Raw genomic sequence first — 23,007 nt, 5'->3', positions numbered from 1 at the left:
ATTCAACCATAATGGGAGTAAATGTACTAGGTAAAGCGACGTATGAATATTTGCGCCGGACCGGGACTCGAACCCGGTGGCCTTACCATTTGGCTATCCGTACACGACTCCCGGCTACACCCAAACTTCCACATGTCACGTACCTGTCTATTTCTTCTCAGACGGGCCTGTGACGAAAATGAAAACGATAATCTGCGACTTCTCGTTGTCTTGGTTCTAATACCAACACGAGAATCACAAGGTGTGCAAGTGCGGGTAAATGAATTAATAATCTATGAGAAGAAATAGGTGCGTGACTTATCGAAGTTGGGTCGGTCCGGGGAGCGTGCTCGGATAGCCTGTGGTAAGGTGACCGCTCGCAGTAAGCGGGAAATCCAGGTTCAATTCCCGGTCCGGCACAATTTTTGATATGGCTCTTTAGGTAGTATCTTTACAGCTGTTACAGTTCAATTTCAGCATTCACATGTGACAGTGGTCCAATGTTGGATTGCATGGAAGCGTGACGACAGGGGTAGTCGTCATCAGGGTATAGTCGACAATGTCTGGCCACCACAAGAGTCGATCGCCATATTGTGCACCAAGCATATCGTAAGGCTTCTCATCTGCATCTGCGTCAAAGAACGGGTAACGGGCTCTCGCGCCATGGGGCCCAGATTAGCAGCGGGGTAACCCGGGAAACACCGTACCAACCGCAAGCTGCCGTGAGCAGCACGACACACAGCTGGTTGGTTGGTTGGTTGGTTGGTTTGTGGGATTAAAGGGACCAGACTGCGATGGTCATCGGTCCCGACACACAGCTGCGTTTGGAGTGGTACCGTAACTGGAAAGTATGCACTGACGATGACTGACGTCGCATTACGTTCAGCAATGAATCGTGGTTCTGCACTACATGTTTCGAAGAGGACAGCGTTACGATGCCGGGAGCCAAAGAGTATGACCCCTGATGGTGATTGAGGAAGCTCTGATGACAACGATTCGTCACAGATATACTGCTTTCTCACGTGTAACCTCTTGCGAGACAGCGTCGTGGTGCCAATTTCCAACACGACAATGCTCATCCCCACAACAAGTGTTTCTATGAACTGTGTGATGTTCAGTTACTCCCGCGGTCAGCAAGATCCCAAATTCTGTCCCCGATACATGTGTAGGACGAGCTTGGAAAATGTTCAAATGTGTGTGAAGTCTTACGGGACTTAACTGCTAAGGCCATCAGTCCCTAAGCTTACACACTACTTAACCTAAATTATCCTAAGGACAAACACACACACCCATGCACGAGGGAGGACTCAACCTCCGCCGGGATCAGCCGCACAGTCCATGACTGCAGCGCCTTTGACCGCTCGACTAATCCCGTGCAGCGACGAGCTTGGACATTAAATCTGGCCGAGTGCGGGTATCCGCGTATGAAAAGTCATTTACAACAGTTGTAAGCTGGCTTGCCTCAAGGGGAAGGAATCAATGTGTTTATGATTTCCTTTACAACCGAATCAGAGTATACAGGGTGAGTCACCTAACATTACCGCTGGATATATTTCGTAAACCACATCAAATACTGACGAACCGATTCCACAGACCGAACGTGAGGAGAGGGGCTAGTGTAATTGTTTAACACAAACCATACAAAAATGCACGGAAGTATGTTTTTTAACACAAACCTACGTTTTTGTAAATGGAACCACGTTAGTTTTGTTAGCACATCTGAACACATAAACAAATACGTAATCAGTGCCGTTTGTTGCATTGTAAAATGTTAATTACATCCGGAGATATTGTAACCTAAAGTTGACGCTTGAGTACCACTCCTCCGCTGTTCGATCGTGTGTATCGGAGAGCACTACAACATACATCGCGTTTCTACAGAATGATCTGCCAACGTTCCTCGTAAATTTCCCACTGGAAACGCGTCGGCGCATGTGGTATCAGCATGATGGTGCACCTGCACATTACGCAATTAACACTAGGCTGACCCTTGACAGGATGTTCGACGGGCGTTTCATAGGACGTGGAGGACGCATAAATTGGCCAGCCCGTTCTCCTGATCTTACACCTCTGGACTTCTTTCTGTGTGGTACGTTAAAGGAGAATGTGTACCGTGATGTGCCTACAGCCCCAGAGGATATGAAACAACGTATTGTGGCAGCCTGCGGCGACATTACACCAGATGTACTGCGGCGTGTACGACATTCATTACACCAGAGATTGCAGTTGTGTGCAGCAAATGATGGCCACCACATTGAACATCTATTGGCCTGACATGTCGGGACACACTCTATTCCACTCCGCAATTGAAAACGGAAACCACGTGTGTACGTGTACCTCACCCCTCATGGTAATGCACATGTGCGTCAGTGAAAAAGACCAATAAAAAGGTGTTAGCATGTGGACGTAATGTGCTGTTCCAGTCTCTTCTGTACCTAAGGTCCATCACCGTTCCCTTTGGATCCCTACGTAATTCGGTGCTCTCCGATACACACGATCGAACAGCGGAGGAGTGGTACTCAAGCGTCAACTTTAGGTTACAATATCTCCGGATGTAATTAACATTTTACAATGCAACAAACGGCACTGATTACGTATTCGTTTATATGTTCAGATGTGCTAACAAAACTAACGTGGTTCCATTTAAAAAAAACGTAGGTTTGTGTTAAAAAACATACTTCCGTGCATTTTTGTATGGTTTGTATTAAACAATTACACTAGCCCCTCTCCTCACGTTCGGTCTGTGGAATCGGTTCGTCAGTATTTGATGTGGTTTACGAAATATATCCAGCGGTAACGTTAGGTGACTCATCCTGTATATTATGGAGGGGGGAGGAGTGGGAAGGCTGCAGGCTCACATTGATATTTTGGTCTCATACTGGCAAGTTATTTGTAAATTTGGCTCGATTTTGTAATCGCTGCAGCAACATCACGTCCCCACTCAACCTGTGAAGTTTCCTTACGTTTCCTCCTCCCCCCTCCCCCACCGCCCAACGTTTCTTCACCTTTTTGTCGGGCAGTGTAACGTGACTAGCCACCTCAGTCCGGAGGTCGGAGAAACGGAAAGACATAGCGTTACGACTCCCGTTTGTAGGATATTAATACAATGAGGTGACAAAAGTCATGCAATACGTCCTAATATCATGTCAGACTTACTTTTGCAGCAACTGTATGGACTCAACAAATCTTTAGAAGACCCCTGCAGGAATATTGAGCCATGCTGCCTCAGAATCCGTCCATAACTGCGAAAGTGTTGCCATGAAGGATTTTGTGCATGAACTGAGCTCTCGAATCTGTCCCATAAATATTCCATAAGATTCATGTCCGGCGATCAATTGATTCTCTCGAACTGTCAAGAACGTTCTTCAGATCAATCGTGAACAACTGTGCCCCGGTGACATGGCGCATTGCCACCCATAAAAATTTCATCATTGGTTGCGTACGGGAAGTCCGTGAATGACTGCAAATGGTCACAAAGTGGCCGGACATAACAATTTCCGAAATTAGAATTATATATTAATACCTTCAGCTGCTGACGGGGGTGGATATATATCAAAGAGGAGAGGTGAAAATGTGTGCCCCGACCGGGACTCAAACCCGGCATCTCCTGCTTACATGGCACACACTCTATCCATCTGAGCCACCGAGGGCACAGAGGTTAGTGGGACTGCAAAGACTATCTCGCGCACGCCTCCCGCGAGACCCACTTTCTCACCTTGTATGTCCACACACTACATTCGTAGTGTCCCTACCCAACACACTCATTACTCGTGCAAGACATTCTTATTAAGTCCCATAAGCGTTCGGGTAATACGTATGAATCCGCACAGAAGAGGAAGGTCATGGCCGGTATTGGCAGACCTATAAACTTTATGGATATGGTGTCTGTTCTTTCGGACATGCCTCTACAACATATTTGAAGCGCATCAAAATCCGTGATCTACAGTATGGAGAGTCCCCTTGTAAGCCGGGTAGTGAACCTAGTTATTTAGGAACACTAGTAAAATGTTAGGGCCACCGGAGCGGTGACATGAATGCAAAAAGTGGCGTGCGGGGACCGCAGACGCAGAGCTCTACGTGACCCGGATAGGCGACCCGAGAAGCCGCGGAACGCCGGGTGTCGCAACTGCAGCCTGGCCGCCGACGTAAATAAGGCTGAATTAATCGGCGGCACTCCGCGAGTGCGGACGCTGCAGAATACAGCTGTCGACCAGTGGCGGAGTGGCATACTGAACGCCTAGGGTAGCGATGTCAGTCTGCCGGCGTTATACAGTGCCGTGTGCCGAGCACTTTCACCAGACACTTCTGAAATAGCAGGTGCTAGTGACTGTTGTACAGGGCAGCGTTGTGTTGACGGGGGCGCGAGCAACATGTTCGTGTATACGAGATCACAGGAACCAATATCCATGCATATTATAAAAATGTTTCTATATTCCGAAGTAAATGTCATAAATAAGTCTGACTATTGTGTCTATCGCTTCCGCCTTGTCTCGCGGCTACGCAGGGTCGACCATGGTTCCATGGTTAGCCGGATTTGGCATGTTAATTGGTTAATTGTAAGAGGTGGCCGGATGCCATTCCTGCGATCTCCCCCCCAAGGACAGACATAGTGTACCCCAGCTGTCTGTGTCTAGTGTAGTGTAAATCGTGAAATAGTGCGAATGTGTTTCAAAAGTCTGTGAGTCGTGTAACTGAGGCGGGACGTGGGGACCAGCGCAGTATTCACCTAGTAGGATGTGGAAAACCGCCTAAAAACCACATTCAGGCTGGCCGGCACACCGGTCGTCGATACGGGGCCGGCGCTCCTACCCGTGTCCAAGAAACGGCGCGTTAGCGCTCTCGGCTATCATGGCGGTTCCATAAAGGAGTCTGACTATAATATAAGTTAAATAATATATTGAAAAATCCACCTCAGTTTCGGAAGTTTTCTGGTCTTTACCCAGGTTTCGGCTAGATGAATCTAGCCTCCTACGGAAGCATAAAATTACTATAACATGCCAGAGTAAGGCACAGTCGACATTAAAAATTAAAACTGGCATATTATAGTAATTTTATGCTTCTGAAGAAGGCTAGATTCATCTAGCCGAAACCTGGGTAAAGACCAGAAAATTTTCGCAACTGAGGTGGATTTTTCAATATATTAGTCTATTAGAGTTGCTGACGGGGCTGCAATATGTTAATAACTCTTATATAAGTTAAACGTTTATTTGACACTACAGTAGTGAAACCATAGTCATAGTACGTAAAATTTTTATTTAGAAAAGGGTCTACATTACCGGTTCCAACCAACTACGTCGTCATTTTCACATGTAAAACATCGGTTGGAGAATATATATCGGGAATTGTGACCATACATCTGAAACAATTACGAAAAATAATGAGACCATCCAGTTTCAATACAAACTTGGAGACTGCCACGTAAACTCCGACATACACTTTGTAGCACTGCATCAGGAATTTCAATACAGGCAGCAGTAATAACACGTCGCTTTGTGTGTTCGGATGTCCTGCGTATGTACTTGCAAACAGCGTCTTTACGCTTTCCTCAGAGAAATGAAAGCTAAGTGTGGTCAAATCTGTGGACCCTCCCTCAAATCCAGTGATTTGTAAACAATCGGCGAAGACAAGCTAAATCACGTCGTCTCTTGACAATAGTCATGCTGATACCATACATTCACCTCCTCCTTCCTTTTTCTCGTCCTTCGATTCTTAAAGTCTGGTTTCCGCGCAAGGCAAGCTGCCCCTCACCCCCCTGTACTTCATCCCTGCTAACTTCAAAATTTCAAAAAGCGTATTCCAATTAACACTGTCATAAGCGTTCTCTAAATTCAAATGTTGATGGCACTGAAATTCTGTTCGAGCCGCCATTGTTCTTGCACTCGGTATGTAAGCGATATTAATTCTTTTCTGCTGACCAAAAGTAACTTGATATTGCGGCGAACATCTCTTCTTATAACTCCGACGGACTGACGCGCGCCAATCATAAAACTGGAGAACATCAGACTCGGACAAGGACCCCAAACTCATCGTGCGTGCGCGCGTAAGTGTGTGTGTGTGTGTGTGTGTGTGTGTGTGTGTGTGTGTGTGAGTGTGTGTGCGCCTATTTTCGCGGCGTATCGGATCGACGTGTGTTTGGCGGCCCATCTTCTGCTGCCAAACAATGGTTCATCTGGACTAGGTTCTTCGGTACGAATCCCGCGGTGGTCGAACAGGCGGCGTGGAACTCTGTGTGCTTGCATCGGAGCAGCTGTCGGGCGATAAAACAATCAGCTCCTCATCTGACATCAGGACTGCGGAACACACGAGTGTTGCCAACACAGCTGTTCGTCACGGGAAAGGAAAGGCGCTGGGTTACTTGCGTCTGGACCTTCACCATCTTCACGTGCAATAATGACGATGACTTCAGCTGTGTGTATTACTTTTGTATGTTTACGGCCGGTTTCGGTGGTACATTTCGCCATCTTCAGGTCTTAAGAACAAACATACTCATCAACATGGTGTACAAAAACATAGTACACACAACAAAGGTTTGGAATATCATAGAGTTTACTACAATGACCTCTTATCGTACATTGTACGATACCTTAAGAAAATAGCCGCTCGGGGTAGCCGCGCGGTCTTAGGCGCCTCATCACAGTTCGCCTAGGGACCGATGACCTCTGCAGTTTGGCACCATAGGAACTTACCACAAATTTCCAGTTTAACAAAACAAACATAATTTCCTCTTAAGCCGGCCGGGGTGGCCGAGTGGTTCTAGGCGCTACAGTCTGGCACCGCACGACCGCTACGGTCGCAGGTTCGAATCCTGCCTCGGGCATCGATGTGTGATGTCCTTAGGTTAGTTAGGTTTAAGTAGTTCTAAGTTCTAGGAGACTGATGACCTCGGAAGTTAAGTCTCATAGTGCTCAGAGCCATTTGAACCATTTTTCTTTTCTTCTGTAGACAAGAACGATTTTGCTTAGCTTCAAAAAATCCTTACGAAACGAAGTATACATCTTGTAAACAAAAACAGCGAAAATATTTGGGTGGTTTGGTTGTTTGGGGAAGGAGACCAGACAGCGTGGTCATCGGTCTCATCGGATTAGGGAAGGATGGGAAAGGATGTCTGCCGTGCCCTTTCAGAGGAACCATCCCGGCGAAAATAATTATCTAACGATAATGTATGTCAGACTTGGGTAGTGAATATGTCTTCCCCGCACACGGATGAGTTCTTCTACTCTCCGAGGCATGCTCTGGATGATAGCATCAAGTTTACCTCCGAGTATGAGGTCCCACTCCTCAATAGCAGCTTCAGTGAGGTCCTGAAGATTGTGCAGGTCTTCGGACGCTGTGCAATGCCCACCTTCAACAGGTCCCATGCATGCATCATTGCATTCACGTCTGGGGACTGCTCTGGCCAGTGCATTTGGTTGATATTGCATCTTTAGAGATACCGAGACGATGTTAATGGTGCGGTCTTGCATCATTACTAGGATGAAGTTGTCACTGACTTCACGTCTGTGGGACCTTACAATCGTTTGTATGACCTATTAGATGTGTCGGGGACCAGTCAAATCGTCGTAGATGGGAATTAGAGGGGTCCACCGTCCTATCACTAATGCTACCCAGAACATTACACTTCCAGCTGCAAACAGTTGGACTCCTTGAACGTATCGGCGTTCATGGTGTCAGCTACCGCTTCTTGAAACCCTAACACGTCTAGTGTCTGGTTGCAAACCAATCCTGGTCTCGTCAGCAAACATGACATTACCCCATTCTGCTAAGGTCTAATGTTACGAGATCCGAGGTATTTCGATTGCGTCGGTTCCGTTAGTGTAGTGCAAAACTTGTCATCCGTATTCTGGAATGAAGACCACCGTGATGCAGTCTACTGCACTCTTTGGCCTGAGATACGAATGCCTGCTGCCCGGGAGAAGTCATATCCAATATTTCTGGTAGTTAATGGCGGGCCCCTGCGTGCCGAAAGTTGGAGGAATCGACCCTGCATTGGTGTCGTCATACGAGGATGTCCACTGCGAGGTCCATCGTTCACATTTCCCGCAGCTTAGACACACCACTTTGAATGACATGTAAAAGATATCAGCGACATCTTGCTGTGTATGACCTGCTCAGAATAAAGTCACTATCCTGACTACACCAAAGTGTTGTATGTCAGTACGTGGCATGTTACTACCGTGCTGAACACAATCTGAATGAAGCTGTTGTTGATACCGCACTGCCCGGCTGTGGAAGTGTGCGGCTGTGGAAGTGAAATGTTTACATGACTGGATGACTGGGAAACGACCGCAAAGCATGCCAGTTGTAAACACCATCCAGTATATGGGCTCTGACTGGATAATGCATGAAGTGACTACGTCAATGAGAACTCTAGTATCGTAGACTACATTTTATGATAGTATTCGAAACATTCGTTGAGCAGCGTGTTAAAATAATGAAGACGTCAACTACAGGAAGTATCTATTGTAAGCCTTTATTTATTTATTTAGTTTTTAGAATCAAACAACCTATGCTGTAGCTTTCCTTAAGTCTTGAAACGATATGTTCTGTGTTTTTGGCACGTTCCTAAAAAATTTGGTATTACCTATATTTTACGTGAGTGTAAATTTGATTTTCAGCACTTTAGGATGATTTGAAAAAGGGTCACGGACCGAAACTAGTCATCGAGTGAATAAAAAAAAAAATCAACTTTGGCTGGTTTTTCGTTGTATTGAATAACAGAAGTTCCTGACCTATAATTAGCATGCTTGAAGTTCGTTAATTCGCCTTGTTTTAAGTTTCGGAATGTTGCCCGTAGCATGCTGCACAGCTTTGCAGCTATTGGTGATGGAAACTTGTAACCCGGTTAACATTTCATTGGAAATTTTTGATTTTTGTAAATTTTATGCGCCGTCTAGTCATCAGATTAATTGCATTTTATTGTATTTGTAAGGTCATTCATGTTATTGAGGTTTCAAGGAAGTAAGGCCAGGTATTTCGGGTGATTGACTAGACTGGGTCAGACCTAAGCATGGTGGAGTGGCGCAAGATACTGCTAACGAAAATTTAATACTTATACTGTAGTTCAAATTTGGCCTATGGAGTTAATGCGAGTTTTTCGTCTTGTACTTCGACTAACAAGTTTTCGTACCCTAGGTCTGCCTCCAGCACTGGTTGTATGTGCTTCCGTGTGCGCGGTCATCTTGCTTGGGTTAACTGTCCACGCTTGGGTCGCTGAGAGGGTTGCGTTGCGCAGTCCGCACACCTGCGGTTCGCAAGGGACACCCAGACATCGAGCAACACACCTCGTGTGTGATCATCCCAGGGGCTCCACTGTATACTAAGCCTGTTCCAACCAGTCCATGCAACTAATGCGTGGAGTTAAGCTTTTCCTTATCGCGGTTTTAAATCGACCTGGGACCTTTAATACGATTGAAAGTCAAAAAGTAAAGGGACTTTTGTAATTTCTCACCGAAAAGCCTTGTAACACTGCCAATAACCAGGGCTGAAGTATTGTCGTATGCAACAATTCTAGCCGGCCGTTGTGGCCGAGCGGCTCTAGGCGCTTCAGTCCGGAACCGCGCTGCTGCTACGGTCGCTGGTTCGAATCCTGCCTCGGGCATGGATGTGCGTGATGTCCTTAGGTTAGTTAGGTTTACGTAGTTCTAAGTTCTCGGGGACTGCTGACCTCAGATGTTAGTCCGCAGCTCGTGGCCGTGCGGTAGCGTTCTCGCTTCCCACGCCCGGGTTTCCGGGTTCGATTCCCGGCGGGGTCAGAGATTTTCTCTGCCTCGTGATGACTGGGTGTTGTGTGATGTCCTTAGGTTAGTTAGGTTTAAGTAGTTCTAAGTTCTAGGGGACTGATGACAATAGATGTTAAGTGCTCAGAGCCATTTGAACCTCAGATGTTAAGTCCCAACGTGCTCAGAGCCATTTGAACCATTTTCCAACAATTGTACACAACCTGTCACTCTTGTTCCCGCGTTAGTTGTTGTATTGTAGCAGACCGTAAAACATGGCAACTTCATTTCCGATCTACACCAAGAAGGAAATGGGGGCAATGATTCGCTTTTCGTTTGCGGAAGGTGTTATGGCTGCGGAAATTATTCGTCGAATGGAAGCGCAGTGTGGTGACAGGAGTTTACTGAGAAGCTAGATCTATGAATGGATAGAGCTCTTCAAACAAAAAAGAATTTCTATATGTGACGAGGAAATACAAGCCATCGACGGCAAAAACTGAGGACTACTTTAAGTTGTTCAAGGTATGGTGATGGAAAAAAGACGAACCGCAGTGGACGAAATAGCCAATACTTTACATATCAGTCGTGGTAAAGCGTATTCCGTCTTACACCAAAGGCTAAATTTTCGGAAAGTATGTGCAAGTTGGGTACCAAAAGAACTGCCAGCACAGCATCAGGTGGAAAGGATGGGTATCTCTCGTAATCATTTGGTCGGTTGTCAACGCAGGGGAAATAGATTTTTATAGCAAATAGTTAATGTAGACGAAATGTGGGTGCATAATCACGAACCGGAAAGTAAGGCTGCGAGCGTGGATTGGAAACACCCATCATCACTGGAGGTTAAGGAATTTATCGTCAACCACCAGCTGGTAAGATTATGCTAGCACTATTCTGAGACATGAAGGTTGGTAGCCTTTCATCTCACCCCAAGAGACGAAAATGTGGACCGTGAGAACTGTTGTGATGTGTTGCGAACTGAAACCTGAAGTCAGACCTGAAGACTGCTGAAAACTGCGAAAAGGTGTCTTTCTATAGCAAGATAACGCTTGGCCACATTCTGCCAAACGGAAACCGAAACAATAAAGGAGTTCGAATTTGAATTGTTAGAACAGCCACCATACAGTCGACACATGGCTTCAAGGGATTTCCATATGCTTGGACCATTGAAGGAGGTGCTCAGGGGGAGATTTACAAGCTATGCAGAAGTCGCTGATGTGGTGCAAAATTGGCTACAGGTGCAACCAAAAAACTTTTTCCGACGGAATCAAAAGCTTGTGGAACGCTGGACAAAGTGCATTGAAGTACAGGGAGTTTATGTAGAAAAATAGTTTATGTTTCATTTTTTTATCATTAGCATAAATATTCCTTTTTTCAAAGGTCCCTTTACTTTTGGCTACACCTCGTATTTCATGTAATAACTAAAGCTTTAGTTTTCATGTTCCATGAAGTTGCTTACTGTGCTGTTTCACGTTCTTGTACCTGATCTGTTACTGCGTTGATTAACTGTTGTATGTACCTGAGCCGTCCTTGATAATGTGTTGTTGTGGCTCATATTTCTGTAAGGCTATATTGTTGGTCAAATGTCATTTATTCCTCTGAATTTGATCCAGTTAAATTTCTTAAATTCGCAATTTTTTATTCGTCTCTTTGTGGTTCAGATGCTGGTTCCCCGTGGTAAATGATTTGATTTCTTTTAAAGAAAGGAATTTTGGTGTACGGTTTTATTCTAAGAATTAATCAATTTGTGAATCTCGATTTTGATGTTTTTAATTACTCACAATTCATTGTTTTTAGACTGGTAAACCAAATTCTGAATTAACTGGTGGCTTAAAGTAAGCTTCTTTAATTGATTAATTTTTTAGCTGAATTGGTTACAATGAATATACGTTGTGTAAGAAATTAATCAGTGAATGCTGTTGAACGACCTTGGTTGCAAGCTCTTCCATGTAAGTCTTTTTAAAAGAAATTTCTTGGGACGTAGTTTGCCCATTCCAGAAAATGTCAATGAATATATTCGATGCAACATTGTCGAATGCTTTCTCTGATTATTAAAACCCTGTAAATGTAGGTGAGCCTTCCTTGAATCTATACTGCGCGGTAAGTGCAGACATGTTCCTGAAAATAAAATATTAGAAATGATTGAGGAAATTTATTTTACGAGGTGACGATTAAAACGTCATAGCTACCCCTCAAGTATTAATAGAATGCTGGATGTTAATGTAAATGATTATTACATTATTTATTCATGTCGCCCTTTTCGCAATCGTAGGGCCGGTCGCTCCTAATACAGCACGAGATGAGGACGTAAGACCGTAAGTGCTGCGGTATTCAGCAGCATTTAAAACCAGAATTGATGCAATCATTTGTGAACACTTGATTCTGATAGCGCTGAAAGCATTCGTGAGTGTAAGACCTCACAACGGTGATGTACGGGGAATGCAGACGAGTCACCTCAGCTGTTCAATCCTGAGGACTTTCACCAGAGAGGACGCGATGTTCCGCGCATTTCAAGTTGCCGGCGGCAGATTAAACCCGCTTCTGTATTTCTGAAAGGGGTAGGCACAGAAGTAGGTTTCTGGGTCAAACGGGCAACTGTTAAACGCCGGGTCAGAATTAAGCAGTACGTTTCGTAATCTGTTACGTGTGCCCGGAGCCCAAATTGCAAGGTATTACGTTTCTGCTGTAAAACCTCTCGGTCGAGATGAATTTCAGGACGGAGATTATACCACTGTGACAAAGAGGCTGAATTTCTTGAAAACCTCTAAACATTAAGAACCAACCACTATTTAAAATTTTTTTGTTGGAGAAAGAAATGTCAACGATTAATACAAGAAGTAACCTTATAAATCCATAAATTATAATAACGGATGTAAGTATATATGTATTATTTTCCACATTACCTCCTAAATCACTGGACCGATTTCAACATACTTGCACACACATCACTCACCGTCTGGAAGTCATCGATCTGGAGGGGTAAGAACTGCGTATCAAAGCGTGGGGCTGAAAACGCAGTGTAGCGCAGGAAGCATGAGTAGCTAACAGTCAGTCATTCACTAGTTGACAAAGAGCACTTGGTGACTTGCAACAGACTTTACACACTATTCCAAACCTTCGTGAAACTTTTCCTCGCTGACAATCCCCTAAAATGATGAAAGGAAAAAAAAAAGTTTATCGCCTACCATATTTTCGCATCTTCGTGCAGTAAAATTGCCAGATGAGGCACGACATTTTAATCTATTACTTCTTTACTACTAACTGTTATCGCGAAACAATTTTTATACAGTATTCTCATATATCACTGAATGTATCAACAAAATTATATCATTGTACGACGGACATGTCCGAAAGAACAGATACCATCTTAGTATATATATAACCAGGTTAATTTGTTAAAAATAGTGACCGAGGGCTGTTTTTCTTTCAATTGTAACTATTTACGGTCTCTGAACGTGCAGCCATGCACAAAATTTTGCCATGGAGAAGAGATGAGATAACTTTTAGGTTCGCCGATGACATTGTAATTCTGTCAGAGACAGCAAAGGACCTGGAAGATCAGCTGAACGGAATGGACAGTGTCTTGAAAGGAGGATATAAGATGATCAACAACAAAATCAAAACGAGGATAATGGAATGCAGTCGAATTAATTCGAATGATGCTGAGGGAATTATATTAGGAAATGAGATGCTTAAAGTAGTAAATGAGTTTTGCTATTTGGGGAGCCAAATAACTGATGGTGGTCGAAGTAGAGAGGATATAAAATGTGGACTGGCAATGGCAAGGAATGCGTTTCTGAGGACGAGAAATTTGTTAACGTCGAGAATAGATTTAAGTGTCAGGAAGTCGTTTCTCAAAATTATTTGTATGGAGTGCTGCTCTGTATGGAGGTGAAACGTGGACAATAAATAGTTTGGACAAGAAGAGAATAGAAGCTTTCGAAGTGTGGTGCTACAGAAGAATGCTGAAGATTAGATGGGTAGATCACATAACTAATGAGGAGGTAGTGAACAGAATTGGGGAGGAGTTTGTGGCACAACTTGACAAGAAGAAGGGACCGGTTGGTAGGACATGTTCTGAGGGATCACCAGTTTGGCATTGGAGGGCAGCGTGGAGGATAAAAATCGTAGAGGGAGACCAAGAGAAGAATACAATAAGCAGATTCAGAAGGATGTAGGTTGCAGTAGGTAGTGGGAGATGAAGAGGCTTGCACAGGATAGAATAGCATGGAGAGCTGCATCAAACCAGTCTCTGGACTGAAGACCACAACAACAACAACAATAACGGAGGCAGCACGGCTCAATGTGTCTGTATCGGACTTGATAAGTCATTCCACGTAGAGTTGTTGCAGCACTCCGGGCAAAAGGTGGTGTGACACGATATTGGGAGGTTACACCTGACTCTTGTCTCCTCAGCGTAAATTAAAGTAGTCGATGTTCGGCAGAACGAGTGAAACTTCTGGAGGGCATAGCGGTAAAGCGGAAGTCTTTCTGTATATGGCTCTCAGGTAAAACACCGTGTCGCACAGTATTTAAAGAACAGCACATGTTCCAAATTGAGTTCTTTTCACCCGAGATACCAGAACGCGATTCGCGGCTGCATGTCAGACACGCCGATAGCCGAATCTTGGTACACGCGCGAGCTAGGCCCCGGTATCTGCCCGTCTAATTAGTTCGCAGCCCATCGGCTGAGATGGCCGAGATTAGAGAATGCATCGCATTACAAACCGGGCCGGTATACTTGCGGTGCGCCTTCCGTGCCGGAAATGCCCCGGAATAAACCTTATAAATCTGGCCGGAGACGTCTGCCACGTATCTGCCCGTTTAAATCATACTCGGCGGTATTTGTACAAAAGCAGGATTGCGTGCCGCTCATATATACGGCTATCTCCACCTCTCCCTCCAATCCCCCCACCCTCACTTTTCCCACCCCCTTACCCCCACCACCGAAATCGCTGCCACCCCTCTACCGCGACTCTTGTCATATTCGAGAATCATGCGATAGCAAGTTAATATATATTAGCAGCCCGCTTTTCTGCAATAAATAACCGTACATTTCTTTGTCACAGTACACTGCCTATCTTTCTCCTTCTACAAGTCTGCTCTAATTGATCGCCCCCGCGGTGGACTTGCGTGTTTGAACTCCCCCTCCCCCTGCCTCCCTACTTTTAGTAGAATTCCGTGTAGGACATTAGTATCCCGTGTCGCTAACTGCGACATTCCCGGGGTTCCGCCGTGGACGAGACATTCCTGGTCCTTTGCTTTGAGAGCGCAGCTGTTTCGTATTTCATAAATTTGTGGCCGACCCACTGTCTTGGCTACCTGTTGTATTTCGGGAGGTTTCCAGCAGTCCGTTCGTGCTAGCTGCCTTCACTTTAAAACAATGGACTATTAGTTTACAAAATTTTATTTTAGAAATTTCACAGAAAAGCAACACTGACTAAACGTACGAATAATTGTGTACGCTGTGACACATGGGTACGATAGTGCGATGTAATCCAACACAGCATGAGTAGTCTGATTTCTAGATTGGTAGAACTAAACAAGAATGCTTGTGCGCCTCATATCTGCAACATCTCCCTAATTAGTTATGTCGGTGCTTATTAAGCGGATATACAGTATCGTTTAAATTAATTGGCACAAGATCATATTTTTTGAGAATGTACACTGCTGCACATTAAAATTGCTACACCACGGAGATGACGTGCTACAGACGTGATATTTAGCCGACAGGAAGAAGATGCTGTGATATGCAAATGATTAGCTTTTCAGAGCATTCACACAAGGTTAGCGCCGGTGGCGACGCCTACAACATGCTGACATGAGGAAAGTTTCCAACCGATTTCTCATACATAAACTGCAGTAGACCGGCGTTGCGTGGTGAAACGTTGGTGTGATGCCTCGTGTAATGAGGAGAAATGCGTTCCATCACGTTTCCGACTTTGATAAAGGTCGGATTGTAGCCTATCGCGATTGCGGTTTATCGTATCGCGACATTGCTGCTCGCGTTGGTCGAGATCCAATGACTATTAGCAGAATATGCAATCGGTGGGTTCAGGAGGATAATACGGAACGCCGCGCCGGATCCCAACGGCCTCGTATCACTAGCAGTCGAGATGACAGGCATCTTATCCGCATGGCTGTAACGGATCGTGCAGCGACGTCTCGATGCCTGAGTCAACAGATGGGGACGTCTGCAAGACAACCATCTGCACGAACTGTTCGACGATGTTTGCAGCAGCATGGACTATCAGCTTGGAGACCGTGACTTCGGCTACTCTTGACGATGCATCACAGTCAGGAGCGCCTGCGATGGTGTAATCAACGACGAACCTGGGTGCACGAATGGCAAAACGTCATTTTTTCGGATGAATCCAGGTTCCGTCTGTGGAATCACGATGGTCGCATCCATTTTTGGCGACATCGCAGTGAACGCACATTGGAAGCGCGTATTCTTCGTCATACATGCATATCACGTGGCGTGATGGTATGGGGTGCCATTGGTTACACGCCTCGGTCACCTCTTTTTCGCAGTGACGGCACTTTGAACAGTGGACTTTACATTTCAGATGTGTTACGACCAGTGGCTCTACCCTTCATTCGATCCCTGCGAAACCCTACATTTCAGCAGGATAATGCACCACCGCATGTTGCAGGTCCTGTACGGGCCTTTCTGGATACAGAAAATGTTCGACTGCTGCCCTGGCCAGCACATTCTCCAGATCTCACACCAACTGAAAACGTCTGGTCAATGGTGGCCGAGCAACTGGCTCGTCACAATACGCCAGTCACTCCTCTGATGAACTGTGGTATCGTGTTGAAGCTGCATGGGCAGCTGTACCTGTAGACGCCATCCATGCTCTGTTTGACTCAATGGCCAGGCGTATCAAGGCCGTTATTACGGGCAGAGGTGGTTGTTCTGGGTACTGATTTCTCAGGATCTATGCACCCAAATTGCGTGAAAATGTAATTACAAGTCAGTTCTAGTATAATTTATTTGTCCAATGAATACCCGTTTATCATCTGCATTTCTTCTTGGTGTAGCAATTTTAATGGCCAGTAGTGTAAAATACGGCAAGATGTTCGAAATTTTCAAGAAAACAGGTGCAAGATGGAGAGGTAGACGGGTGATATACAGTATGTACCAGAGTGTACAATAAGATTACAAGAAGTGCTCTTATTAAAAATGTTGCAAGACAAGGGTGCAGTACTTCGCCCTAACTGTTTAATCTATACGTCGAAGAACCGCCGACGGAAATAGAAAAGAAAGGTTTGGGAGAAGGACTAAAATTCATGGTGAAAGGATATCAACAGTAGGATTCGCGGATGACGTAGCTAACCTCAGCGAAAGTGAAGTAGAATGGCAGTACCTGTTGAATGGAATGAGCAGTCTAATAAGTACAGAATATGGACTATGAGGAAACCAAAGAAACAGTAAGGGGTTGAGCATTAAAGAAATGAGATTAGCGATAGGTTTAATACGGAAATGGGTGACCACAAAGCAGGTAATGAGAAGGAATTCCGATACCTTTGCTGCAAAATAACCCATGAGACATGAAGCAAGCAGAACATAAAAAGGAGACGATGTAGGAAAATGGGTATTCTTGGTCAAAGTAAGTATATTAGTATAATACAGGGTGACTATTATTGAACTATATGAAATAAAATCGTCGTAACTTCTGAACCGTTTGCGTTAGGACGTTGTAACTGCACGCTTGGCCGCGGGGCATGAAGGGAATTTGTACGCGCATATACAGTTTGGTTTAATGATGAAGCCCCGTTTCATTTGGATGGGTTCGTCAATTAGCAAAACTGGGTCATTTTGGGGACACAGAATCCGCATTTCGCGATCGAGAAGTCGCTCCACCCTCAACAGGTGATTGTGTGGTGTGCAGTGTTCAGTCACGGAATAATCGGAGCGGTATTCCTTGATGGCACTTTGACTGCCGAGAGATATGTGAATCTTTGGGAAGATGGTTTCATGCCAATAATCCAAAAGTGTCCCTGAGATAAGATTTGGTTCATGCAAGACTGAGCTCTACACCATAGAAGCAGGAGAGTGTTCGATGTCCTGGAGGAGCATTTTGGGGACGCCATTCTGGCATGGGCATGGGCCTCGATTGGCCGCAGTGTTTTCTAGGCCTGAACACATGCCACTCCTTTCTGTGGGGCTATATTAAAGACAAGGTATACAGCAATAACACCAAAACCATCGCTGAGCTGGAAACAGCCATTCAGGAGGTCATCGACAGCCTCGATGTACTGGAACTTCAGCGGGTCATGCAGAATTTCGCCATTCATCTGCGCCACATCATCGCCAATGATGGCAGGCATATCGGACATGTCATAACCTAATTCAGAATCTCTGTAGTGACGTTTACGTTTTGAATAAAGTGTTTGCATGCCGTAGTTTGTAAGTAATTTACGTTTTTTCATGTAGTTCAGTAATTGTCACCCTGTGAGGGTGAAATTTTTGATAACGTACGCTTGGAACACAGCACTGTATCACGGAGTTTGGGAAAAATGGGGAAAAGACAATCGAAGCTTTCGAGATGTGGTGTTATAGTGAAAATTAGATAGATTGATAAGAAATAAGGAGGTTCACTGCAGAATCGGCAACGAGAGGGACAGATGGAGAACACAGAGAAGCGGAAGTGACGGGATGTGACGACATGTGTTAAGACATCAGCGAATAACTTCCATGATTCTAGAGAGAGCTGCAGATTGTAAAGGTTCTTTGTTTACGTGAGCGGTTCCAGGCGCTTCAGTCTGGAACCGCGTGAACGCTACGGCCAGGTTCGAATCCTGCCTCGGGCATGGAAGTGTGTGATGTCCTAAGGTTAGTTAGGTTTAATTAGTTCCAAGTTCTAGGCGACTGACGACCTCAGAAGTTAAGTCGCTAAGTGCTCAGAGCCATTTGAACCATTTTTTGTTTACGTGGCCATTACGGCACTCCAACCCCAGTTCTCGATACCAGTAATGTCGTACTACTTTTCTGCGAAGTAACAGACATATTTTTGTGACAATATTCACATTTGGTTTTACTAATGTGTAGATACTCCGATGTATCGATATATTTCAGTGATATGGTTCATGTTTGTATTCATTTCTGTGAGACTGTCATAATCTTTGACTTACTTGTAACTGTTTTGGCGCGAATGCGCACAGAGCAGTCTTTGTTTCACTTTGCGGAAGTTAAGTTGTTATTTCGCTTTGTAAAACAACAGTCAAGTCTTGTGTTTGGTTAAAGTGGAAATTAAATATATGAAGATTGATACAAAACAGTTTTCTTGATGATGTGACAATTAAGAAGAAGTATATGTGAATATACAAGAAGTTTAATAAAAATGTGGATCGTGAACACCAAGTCAAAAATTATTTCTATCATACCATTGTTCTGATCTGGGATTGTTTGATAATTAAGAATTTCCTGAAAAACGCATTTGTTAGGTCATCAAATATTCCTAAAATACAGATCTGGACCTTCTAGCAGTCAAAGTGCAATAACCCTAGAATCAATAAGATGAGCCATAACAACTTCGACGAAATCTATGTGTGAATCCATTCAACATAAGTGCCAAAATTAATTACTCTTTTACAGTGACTTCATTATTCCCATTCTGACAATATCACTCACAGTCAATAACTTTGTTGTTGCCCAATAAAGCGAACATAATGCTGCGTGAGCAACATTATTAATCTGATTTCTGATCTACTTTGCAAGTGGACAGCATCTAACCACTCGGAAGACGGATGAGAGAGAAGAAAACGAGTAGGTTTGTCTAAATATTCATGTAGTAGTAGTTGTTGTTGTTGTTGTCTTCAGCCCTGAGACTGATTTGATGCAGCTCTCCATGCTACTCTATCCTGTGCAGACTTCTTCATCTCCCAGTACCTACTGCAGTCTACATCCTTCTGAATCTGCTTAGTGTATTCATCTCTTGGTCTCCCTCTACGATTTTTACCCTCCACGCTGCCCTCCAATCCTAAATTGGTGATCCCTCGATGTCTCAGAACGTGTCCTACCAACCGATTCCTTCTTCTACTCAAGTTGTGCCACAAGCTCCTCTTCTGCCCAATTCTATTCAATACCTCCTCATTAGTTATGTGATCTACCCATCTAATCTTCAGCATTCTTCTGTAGCTCCACATTTCGAAAGCTTCTATTCTCTTCTTGTCCAAACTATTTATCGTCTACGTTTCACTTCCATACATGGCTACACTACACACAAATACTTTCAGAAACGCCTTCCTGACACTTAAATGTATACACGATGTTAACAAACTTCTCTTCTTCAAAAACGCTTTCCTTTCCATTGTCAGTCTACATTTTATATCCTCTCTACTTCGACCATGAACAGTTATTTTGCTCCCCAAATAGCAAAACTCATTTACTACTTTAAGCGTCTCATTTCCTAATCTATTCCCTCAGCATCACCCGATTTAATTCAACTACATTCAATTATCCTCGTTTTGCTTTTGTTAATGTTCATCTTATATCCTCCTTTCAAGACACTGTCCGTTCCATTCAACTGCTCTTCCAAGTCATTTGCTGTCTCTGACAGAATTGCAATGTCATCTGCGAACCTCAAAGTTTTTATTTCTTCTCCATGGATTTTAATACCTACTCCGAACTTTTCTTTTGTTTCCTTTATTGCTTGCTCAATATACAGATTGAATAACATTGGGAATAGGCTACAACCCTGTCTCACTCCCTTCCCAACCACTGCTTCCCTTTCATACAGCGTAAGTAAGACTCAAAGAACGTCACCAGCATTAGAAAGCGAAAATTTAGACACGCTGATAGCCCTGAGCCCACGACTTAATGCCCATATAACGACGCCACAAAATCTGTTTTCTGATAACAGCAGATAGGCACGAATACGGTCACCAGCGCCATGGGATAACCCACCGAGAATACAGTCTCTAGAGAAGAATTGGAGACTGCAGCGGCTGTGAATTCTCGATCTTTTGTCCCCGTCTGCAGCATCCTCCGCTGAATAAAACAGCGCTGGGCTGGAGACTGCCGAGAATTCCGCGAACACTCCTGGAAAGCGGTGCATCGTTCTCAACGGGCGGCGAGATTGAAATGCGGTGCATGTTACGTCCGCGCCGCGGCGGTGCACCTAGGACCGCCCGGCGACGGGGATTCGTCGCCACTGGCGCCACTTTAATTATTCAGCAGAATGGCGGTGGATTCCTGCGCGTTGCACAGGCTCCGGTTGGCCTTCGCCATTCTTTCTTTCGCCGTGCTGCCAACCTTGAGGGCGTAGAATGAGGTGCGTGTCACGTGGGAACGGTACAGGCGAGAACCCATCATCTGCGAAGGCGACAACGCACAAACACGCGAAGAAATCCGTTACTGTTCGATTACGCGATTGGTAACAAATCGCTGCAGACGCTGTGTGAGGCTAATAAAATATTATCGAGTTTCAAGACGCGTCTAGCGGTTGACTTAAAAAAAAAAAGGTTGAAATCGTTCTGAGCACTATGGGACCACCAAGCGAGGTGGCGCAGTGGCTAGCACACTGGACTCGCATTCGGGAGGACGACGGTTCAATCCCGCGTCCGGCCATCCTGATTTAGGTTTTCCGTGATTTCCCTAAATCGCTCCAGGAAAATGCCGGGATGGTTCCTTTGAAAGGGCACGGCCGACTTCCTTCCCCGTCCTTCCCTAATCTGATGGGACCGATGACTTCGCCTTCTGGTCTCCTCTCCCAAACAACCCAACCCCAACCCCAACCCACTATGGGACTTAACATCTGAGGTCATCAGACCCCTAGAACTTAGAACTACTTAAACCTAACTAACCTAAGGACATCACACACATCCATCCCCGAGGCGGGATTCGAACCTGCGACCGTAGCGGTCGCCCCGTTCCAGACTGAATCGCCTAGAACCGCTCGATCACCCCGGCCGGGGAGCGGTTAACTGCTCACGAGCTTTGAGCAGAGATCTCATCTCTGTTGTGTAAATGAAAATCTCTATAGACTTACTTTCGAGTGGAGTCCCAGCCATCCAAAACATATTTGAAAAAATGAAATGATAATTAAATGGACACCCTAGCTGCAAACAGGCGTTTTTAAACTTCATTGGGGACATGTTGATAATGTGTGCCCCGACCGGGACTCGAACCCGGGATGTCCTGTTTACGTGGCAGACGCTCTGTCCATCTGAGTCGCCAGACGCTCTGTCCATCTGAGTCGCCGAGGGCACAGAGGGTAGTGCGCCTGCAGGGACTTATCCCTTGCACGCTCTCCGTATGATGGGCAAACATCTATTAGGCGCACTACGAATGTAGTGGTGTAGACATGTTGGGAATGTGGGTCTCACGGAGAGCGTGCAAGGGATAAGTCCCTGCAGGCGCACTATCCTCTGTGCCCTCGGTGGTTCAGATGGATAGAGCGTCTGCCATGTAAGCAGGAGATCCCGGGTTAGAGGCCCAGTCAGGGCACACATTTTCAACATGTCCCCAATGAAGTTCATCAACGCCTGTTTGCAGCTAGGGTGTCCGTTTAATTATCATTTCATTCTAGCAAAGCAGCATGGTCATCAACGGTAACTGTTCTTTCGGGAACAGATACTACCGTCATATATATTTGAAAGATATAATCGCTATTGGACTGAACAAGAGATTTTATTCCACACACAACTTTTCGGCCTTAGACCAATATCAAGTATTTCTACTATCGAAAATCATTAGACTTGAGTTGAACACAGGTCAGAGTTATTTTTTTTTTTTTTTCATACGTTGTATGTTACATTAGAGCATCACTAGTCGTTGGCGGTCTAACCGTGTTGGTGACGCAGTACATTCATTCATAGGCCAGTGACAATGCATCGCTGCAATACACGTTGGAGGTATGGTGATGGGACTTGGAGTCCCGTACTACCCTCCAACGGTGACAGTACTACATCAGTCAAGCAGAAAAACTTAGCAGCTGTCATGCTTCAGTACTGTCGGACTTTTGAGCTGTGTGAAACTGTTTACACAAAATACTCCGTTATTACGGATGGCTACCCTATTATCTACATGAGCATGAGTGGACGAAATTTCAGCACAGAGGTTCCCTCATACTCAACAGGACATCTGGTAAATTCCTACCCCGTCAAACAGAATCCACTGTGAGAAGGTATGATAGTATTGGTTAAAAACAGTCGTAGTTGCCATTTTAGTTTTTTATTTTTCAACGACGCTTTTCGCCTTATTTAGGCATCTTCAGGTTATCTTTTCTAGATGGACTACCTGAGCCCCCATCTTACTCCGTTACTCGCTCCTGTGAACGGGAACGCGTTATGCATATCTTGGTGCCTC

The 23,007-nt window shown here is 44.9% G+C and overlaps 1 protein-coding gene across 1 annotated transcript in view; it reads right to left on the bottom strand.

Moving 5' to 3' along the window:
* Nucleotides 1-23,007, bottom strand: part of LOC124718706 (homeotic protein Sex combs reduced-like) — a 314,948-nt gene that overhangs the window by 211,670 nt on the left and 80,271 nt on the right. The gene's annotated exons all lie outside the window — the stretch shown is intronic.

The sequence above is a fragment of the Schistocerca piceifrons genome, chromosome 10 (genome assembly GCF_021461385.2).
Source record: "Schistocerca piceifrons isolate TAMUIC-IGC-003096 chromosome 10, iqSchPice1.1, whole genome shotgun sequence".
Classification (NCBI taxonomy): Eukaryota; Metazoa; Arthropoda; class Insecta; order Orthoptera; family Acrididae; genus Schistocerca; species Schistocerca piceifrons.
The sequence above is the reverse complement of the archived record's forward strand: the minus strand, read 5'-3'. Positions and strand labels throughout refer to the sequence as shown.